We start from the raw sequence: 7,614 nt of genomic DNA on the forward strand, positions 1-7,614 counted from the left end.
CGCTGAGGCCCAGCGCGGCCGCCCGCGGAGCCGCCGCCGAGCGCGGGAGGGGCGGGGCACCGGCGGCCCAGGCTGCCCGCGATTGGGCGACCCCGCGGGGCGGGCGCGGAGCGCGATTGGGGGACGGCAGCGTGGGGCGGGACTTGCGGGAGGCAGAGGCGGCCCAAGACGCTTGGATTGGTGCGCCGCGCGGCTGGACCCGCCTCCTCGGACTAGGCCGGGAGAAGGGAAGGGGAGAGGGCCCCCCGAGAAGGCGGTGGGAGGTCGCGGGGCGGGAAGCCCAGGCTGGTCCGGTGAGGAGGAGGGCGCGAGCGGAAGAAAAGAAGAAACAATGAAAAGAAACTATACGAACACTATGGCTGTAATGGCCCTCCAGCGTCCCCCCTCCCCCCCCCCCCCCGAGACTTGAACTCGTTAGACACTAAATCGAGCCCAGAGGTAGTGAATCCATTTGTCAGAAAAAACACCCAGAGAGGTGGCCAGGACTAGACCAAGCAGGTTCTTCGCCTGGGAATCTAGTTCCGAACACTGAGAAGGAAGTGTCTGCAAAGGCTTAGCCGAAGGAATGACTTGGAGCAGTTCATCACGCAACCCGTGCTAGACCCAGCTTCTCCCCCAACCTGCTTTCCAAGCCTTTTGTTGTCGGCTAGCTTCTTAGATAGTTATGGCTGGTCTCTCTGACTACATTAACTCCCCTGGATGCAGAGACCGCTTCTCGAGCCTCGGACCTCCCAGACTCTGAACACATTGTAGTTCATTCATTCAGCCCCGAAATGTTAAGGGGCAATCTGCTCCCAGCTGTGTGAGTGGTGGCCCTCTCCTCCGAGCCTCTCTAAGCCAAGGATCAGGTGAAGAAGCAGCCTGGGACACAGGCAGCAACAAATCTGGTAGATGAGAACTGTGATAGTGGATGTACAGGGGCCTGGAGGAGCTGCGTGGATGCAGGGACGAGGGCGAAACCATGAGGCTTCTCACACAAAGTTATCCAAGCCATAGCGGGATGCGTGCCCCGAGTTAGGCAGGGCCCATGCAGAGGGAGCCTCTAGAGGCCAGGAAAACAGAGTGAGGTGCCCACAGAAGCCCTGACTACTTCATCTGGCTGCATTGAGATCTGGGGGAGGCAGAGGGCAAGAGATACAGCTGGAAGGCCTGTGGTGGCTGGATCTTGCAGAGTCTTGTAGGCCAGAGTAAGGAGGGGAGCCACTCACACATTTTGAACAGGAGAGTGACCCAGACTTGTTTTTTGTTGTAAGAAGCTTGCTCTCACGGTAGGTAGTGTGGAGGAGAGCATATGGGAAACAGGGGCGAGGAGGCTTGTGTTGATCCAGGCAAGAAATGATGAAGGCAGAACCTCAGAGCTGAGAGAAAACGAGAGGATGGGTTTGAGAGGCATTTGGAGACAGAAACTGAATGGACTTGGGGCTGAGTTGAGTCCAGACATGTAACTGAGGGTTCAAATTTCTGATTTCTTCATTTGACTACAGTCTTGACCCTGGAGCACAGGCGCTAGAGGGCCAAGCTGTGCTGCCCACACTGTGGGGTGTGTCCCCCTTGCTGATCCTAGCTGGGTCTGCTCCACAGGGGAAGATCCTGTGCCTACCTGACCCCAGGAGGGGATTTCAGAGGAGAAGACCAGCCAAGGAGTTCTCAAGGCCTGGCTGGCTCCTCAGCTGTGACCATGAGTAACCTCAGACTGCTCTAACAGGAAGCAGGGTGGGCCTGGCTGCCAGACTTAGCTCGGATGGGGTATTTCTCTCTCTGTAGCCTCAGGGCTCGCAGCCCAGGAAGTTTCCCTTGCCTCATTTCCCAGATGGTGCCTGAGGAAGGGAGAGAGCCTGGTGCCAGTTCAGGATGCTCCATTTAGGTAGAGAGAAACTCGTTTTAGAATCCTGGCTCTGCTGCACAGTGGCAGTATAGCCTTGGTTTGGGACACTGAGGTTTGGGGACTCCAAAGAGAGAGCAGGTTCAGTATGATATGGCTAGAACTACTTGCTCGAAAGCCATCAGGGCAGGGTTCAAAACCTGGCTTACATAACACTGACCACCTGTGTCGCACAAACTTTGGTTGGAGTTTTGCATGGATAGAAAGGAATCTTGAGGGATACAGCCTAAACTTTTTTTTTCTTTTAAAAAAAATTTTTTTTCAACGTTTATTTATTTTTGGGACAGAGAGAGACAGAGCATGAACGGGGGAGGGGCAGAGAGAGAGGGAGACACAGAATCGGAAACAGGCTCCAGGCTCTGAGCCATCAGCCCAGAGCCCGACGCGGGGCTCGAACTCCCGGACCGCGAGATCGTGACCTGGCTGAAGTCGGACGCTTAACCGACTGCGCCACCCAGGCGCCCCTTTTTTTTTCTTTTTAAATCTCTGAGCCATAGTTTTTCACCTGTAAAAGGGGAATAAGAATACCAACCTAGGGTGCCTGACTGGCTGAGTCGGTAGACTCAAAAATTTTTAAAAATTAAAAAAAAAAAAAAAAAAAAAAAGAATATCAACCTTTCCAGAAAGTTGTGAGGACTTCAAATGGGCTACACCTGCAAATGGCTTAGGCCCGAAGAGACATGGAGATCTGAGCGAGGGGTCAGAAGGGGGCCCAGGCCAGCACTTCTACAGTTCTCCAGCACCCCCCAAATTCCCAAGCATAACCTGTCCTACCTACTCGAGGCCCTGAGCCGACATATAAGGAAAGCAGTAACTAACAAGATAATTCAGACAAGTGGTCTGGGGAGGGAAATCCGGGGACATGTGAGAGAGGATGATTGGATCGGGGTTCCTGGCCTGTGTGAGGTATTATCTCAGCCCAGACCTTTGTGATAAGGAGGGCCCAAGTGCAGAAACTCCAGGGGCAGAGACAGGGACTGGTGTGTTTGGGGGGCTGTGTGTGACTGCAGGGGAATAGAGGGAGGCATGGGGTCAGAACCTGCTGACATGGGGCTCTGTGAGCCTGGAAGGAGTTCAGATTTTATTCTAAGCCCAAAGGGATGTCACTGGAGGATGCTAGCAGGTTAATGACAAGATCCAAAATGCCTCTTTCAAAGTTCTTTCTGGCTACGTGGAGAATGGGCTGAGTGCCGGCAGGCAAGAACAGGAACAGGCAGATAGGGGAGGAAGCTATTATGGCCACACAGGAGACTGGTAGCTCAGACCAGGGTGGAGCCAGCGTGCTGTGAGGAGAAAGGAGACACATTGCAGAGGAAGCGCTCGGCATTTCCTGAGCAACAGTAATAGTTACTCAAATAGAACTTCTTGAAGATTCCCAGGGTTTTGAACTTGACTGAATGCCACAGGGTTCTTTTTTTTTTTTTTAATGTTTATTTATTAATTTTGGTGGGGAGAAGGGGCAGAGAGAGAGGGAGAGAATTCTAAGCAGGCTCGGTGCAGTCAGCACAGAGCCCCACGCAGGGCTCGAACTCACGAACCATGAAATCATGACCTGAGCCCAAATCAAGTGTTGGACGCGTAACCAACCGAGCCACCCAGGTGCCCCTCCACCGGGTTCTTGAAGTCAGGATGTGAGTGAGCATAAGCACTGGAGTAGGTATGAGGAAGGAATAGGGGAACAGAGGAATTTTGTGGGACCGCAGCCTCTAGAACAGAATCACGGCTGCAGAAAGTGGGAGACCTTAGAGAATCCTTACCCTTGTCTGGCCTTGGACAGTCTCCTGTGATACTGTTTACTTCTCTCTCCCCGCCCCCCCCCCTCATTCCAGCATGAGCTTCACAGGGTCAGACACCTCATCCATGGTGTCTGTATGTCAATTTCAGGGCCTGCCACATGGTAGATATTCCATAAATGACTGTCAAAGCAATGGATGCCCAGATGGCATTCACGATGTACGTGTGCATATATGTGCATATGCATGGATGATGGGTAAATGGATAGAAGGGTGGATGGATGATTAACCAAATCACCTCCTACTCTAAAACTCCTCAGTGTTGCCAATAACTACCAAAATTCAATGTGCACAATACCTTGGAAAGTATGTTACCAGGGGTGCCTGGGTGGCTCAGTTGGAAGAGCATACAGCTCTTGATCTCAGGGTCGTGAGTTCAAGCCCCACGTTGGGGGTAGAGATTACTGAAATACATTAAAAAAAAAAAACTTTTTAAAATTCTATAAAGAAAGTAAGTTACCCAATAGCAGTACCCACTCATGCATGCAGAGATACATATGCAAGACTGTTCCTGCAGCCTTGTATGTTACACAAAAATATTGAAGCAACCCTGATGTCTGGCAATAGGAAGAAGGAAGCCTTGAGGGCAAGAACTGTGTTTTGTTCTCTGCTGCATCCTCGGCACCCAGAATGGTGCCTGGTACACGACAGAGCTCAATCGATATTTGTCATATGAAGGGGAGTGTCATCGATGAGATGTTACGCAGCTGCGACAAGGATGTGGGAGATGTGTGTGTGTGTGGCTGAGATGGAAAATGTCTACCCTGCTGTGGCAAAGCAAGTCACAGAATAGTATGTGAAGGGCGAGCTTATTTTTGTCAAGAAGCACGGGTATATTTACGTGTGCATAGAGAAGAATCTGGAAGGATACACCCTAAACTGCTACCAGAAGCTTCCACCTGGGGAGAGAGTTTACAGGGAAATTTTTACCCTATTTTAACGAACTGGGGAGGGGGTATTGTTTGTGTTTTATAATATGATGAATTCATTTTGTAATTTAATAACAGATAAGGATATTACAAGCAAAAATATATAAGGATATTATTTCCATGCTTCCCCATCACCCTCTGGATAAAATCAAAGGTTCTTAGCCTGGCATCCAAGACCCTCTTGAGGGTGAGCCTCTCACTACCTGCCTCCCCCAGGCCCCTGTAGCCCCACCCAAAGGTTCTGGCCTTGTCCTCTGCCCACCTGGTGACACCTACCGAGCACGAAGCTTCAGCTCAAGCATCTTCTCCCACCCCATGCCCCCACGTCAGACACCACACTCACTCCCTGATCTGTGCCCCCCAAGTTACCAACCATCTGTGTGCAGAGAAAATAAGAGCTCGCCGTCTGTTTGCTGTCACAATAAGTGATGCATATTTGGCAACTCATTGGAAGGTGGGGGGAGAGGGAGGGAGGAAAGAAGAGAGGAAACAAGGAAAGAAAGGGAAAGAAAGGGGGAAAGAGGAAACTGAGGCAGGGTGGAGAATGTCACTTGCCCAAATCACCCTCAGGGCAGCTACCCAGCTGGTCTGCTCTCTGTCACCTGACACCCAGCACAGAGCGCCACGCCAAGCCGCCTTCCCAGCCTTGCTTGCCAAGGGCGGCCGGTGCTGATTCACCGGTGACTGGGCTCCAATTATTTGCAGAACTGGAATGGCAGCTGAGCCACCACAGCAGCTGACCAAGCGTGTATTGATTGGTGCTGGGCCCCTTGCTAATATCTGAGCCAGTCACACAAGAAGATAAAGGGCGCCAAAGAACTCGCCCACGGGGATCCGTCCTGCTTAAACCTCCCACAGCCAAGTCCACAAGTATCCCCGTCGACCCGCTGACTCTGCCCTTTCCAACCTAAGCCTGACCATCACTCATGGAGAGTAGTCACGGTTCAGAACACAAGATATGGAGTCAGATGGCCTTGGGTTCCAGCCTAGGGATTACTGATTCAAAGAGTATTTACATACTTAGTGTTGAAAAAATGTGGCCACACTGCCTTCCAAAAAGGTTGGACCCATTTATACTGCCACCAAGAGTATAAGATAGCCCCCATTCCCACATTTTCTCCACCTTTACTAGTCTGTTTGGCGAAGACAATAAAAATAAAAAAGCTATAGTACTGTACATTTCTTTCACTAGAATCTTTTTCAATTTTCTTTCTTTTTTTTTTTTTTTCTGTAAATTGCCTGGCTTCTCCTCGTCTATTTTTCCCAATTGAAGTAGTCATCTTTTTTTGTTGTTGCTATTTATTTGTAGTAGCTTATTACATATAATGGATATCAACCTCTGTTACATTTCAACATTAAAGTATTACTTCTACTTAAGCAATTGTCTTAGGACTTTGTGGTATCTTTTTGCCTCACAGAAGCCCCTTACAAAGCTCCAGCTAAGAGATAGGAGTCAATGGAGAGAGCTGGGTTAGGAGTCAGGAGCCGAGATTTTGAGTTCCACCCCTATCACTGACTTACTGTGTGACTTTGAACCAGTCCCTGATCTATCTTTGTCTGTTAAATAAGAGCATTGAATTAAATGGTCTCCGAGGACCTGTCCACCTTCACAGTCTAGACTAGCAGTATTGGTAGAACTTTCTGCAGTGATGGAAATGTTCTATATCTGAACTATCCAATATGGTAACCACTAGCCACATGTGGCTATAGAGCATAAAACGTGGCTAGTGTGGTGCCTGGGTGGCTCGGTCGGTTGGGCTCCCGACTGCGGCTCAGGTCACGATCTCTCCATTCACGAGTTTGAGCCCCACCTTGGGCTCTGTGCTGACAGCTTGGAGCCTGGAGCCTGCTTTGGATTCTGTGTCTTCCTCTCTCTCTGCCCCTCCCCTGCTCCTGCTCTGTCTCTCTCTCTTTCTCTCTCTCAAAAAATAAACATTGAAAAATAAAATGTGGTTAGTGGGACTGAGGAACTGAATTTTATTATTTTTATGTTACTTTATCCTTTTTTAGGAACTGAATTTTAAGTTCCATTTAATTTAAATCTAAAATTTAAATAGCTACAGGGGGCTAATGACGACCATATTGGACAGTGCAGGTCTAGATGGCCTGGATCCCCCTAACTTCTGAGCGAACTGCAGTAACTTATAACTAAGGCAGGGATAGGGAGTCCCTATGTGACTTGGGGCAGGTCGCTCCACCTCTCTGAACCTCAGCTTCCCCATCTTGTCCAGTGGGGCCCACAGCAGTCCCTGCCTCCTGGGGTTGTTGGGGAGATTCGATCATCGAGTGTGTAAAGGCCGAGGCCCAATGCCTGACCCGACACTGTGCAGAATCAGGCCGGATTCCGAGGCTAAAACATGACGGTGTGTCTACCCCATTCCCATTGTGTCCAGAGACCTGCGGGTGGCTTTCCCCAGAGCCACCCACCTTCCCCTGTGGCTTTGAGGGCAGCCTTACTTTCCTAAACCCTGGCTTTGGCTCCAGCATGCCTTAAGCCCAGGACTCCAAATCACTAACCCAACAAAGTGCAAAGTCCAAATCCTGGGCTCTGAGTGCTGGCCCTGCCCTTCCTTCTAGTACTATCTTAGCACAAGCCGCAGATCAGCCCAGCAGCCTCCCCAGCCTTGCCGTCTGTCTGCGTCCGAGGTCTCCAGCCTGCCAAGGTCTGCCAAGCACTTCATTCCTCCATTTTCATTCACAGGTGTTTATCACACCATCTGCCCTGGGACTGGGGCTGCGGTGGGGGACACGCAGGTGTGGCCCTAGCGATGAGAGCTGTGGTACACCCGGGGGTCAAGGGGAGTTCGGAAAGGGGTGAGAACGCCGAGTGGGCCTGACCTGGTGTGTGTGGCCAGGGAAGGCTTTCCTGAGAAAGCAGCACGAAGGCAAACCCTGACGAATGGGTGGAAGTCAGCCAGGAGACAGGAGTTGGTAGAAAGTCTCAACTGTGAAAATGCAGGAACCTCGAATCCATGAGAGGTGAGGGCAAGGCTAGAAAAGTAGGCAGGCC

The sequence above is a fragment of the Herpailurus yagouaroundi genome, unplaced genomic scaffold (assembly GCF_014898765.1).
Source record: "Herpailurus yagouaroundi ecotype Mexico unplaced genomic scaffold, PumYag 160, whole genome shotgun sequence".
In the NCBI taxonomy this organism is placed as follows: Eukaryota; Metazoa; Chordata; class Mammalia; order Carnivora; family Felidae; genus Herpailurus; species Herpailurus yagouaroundi.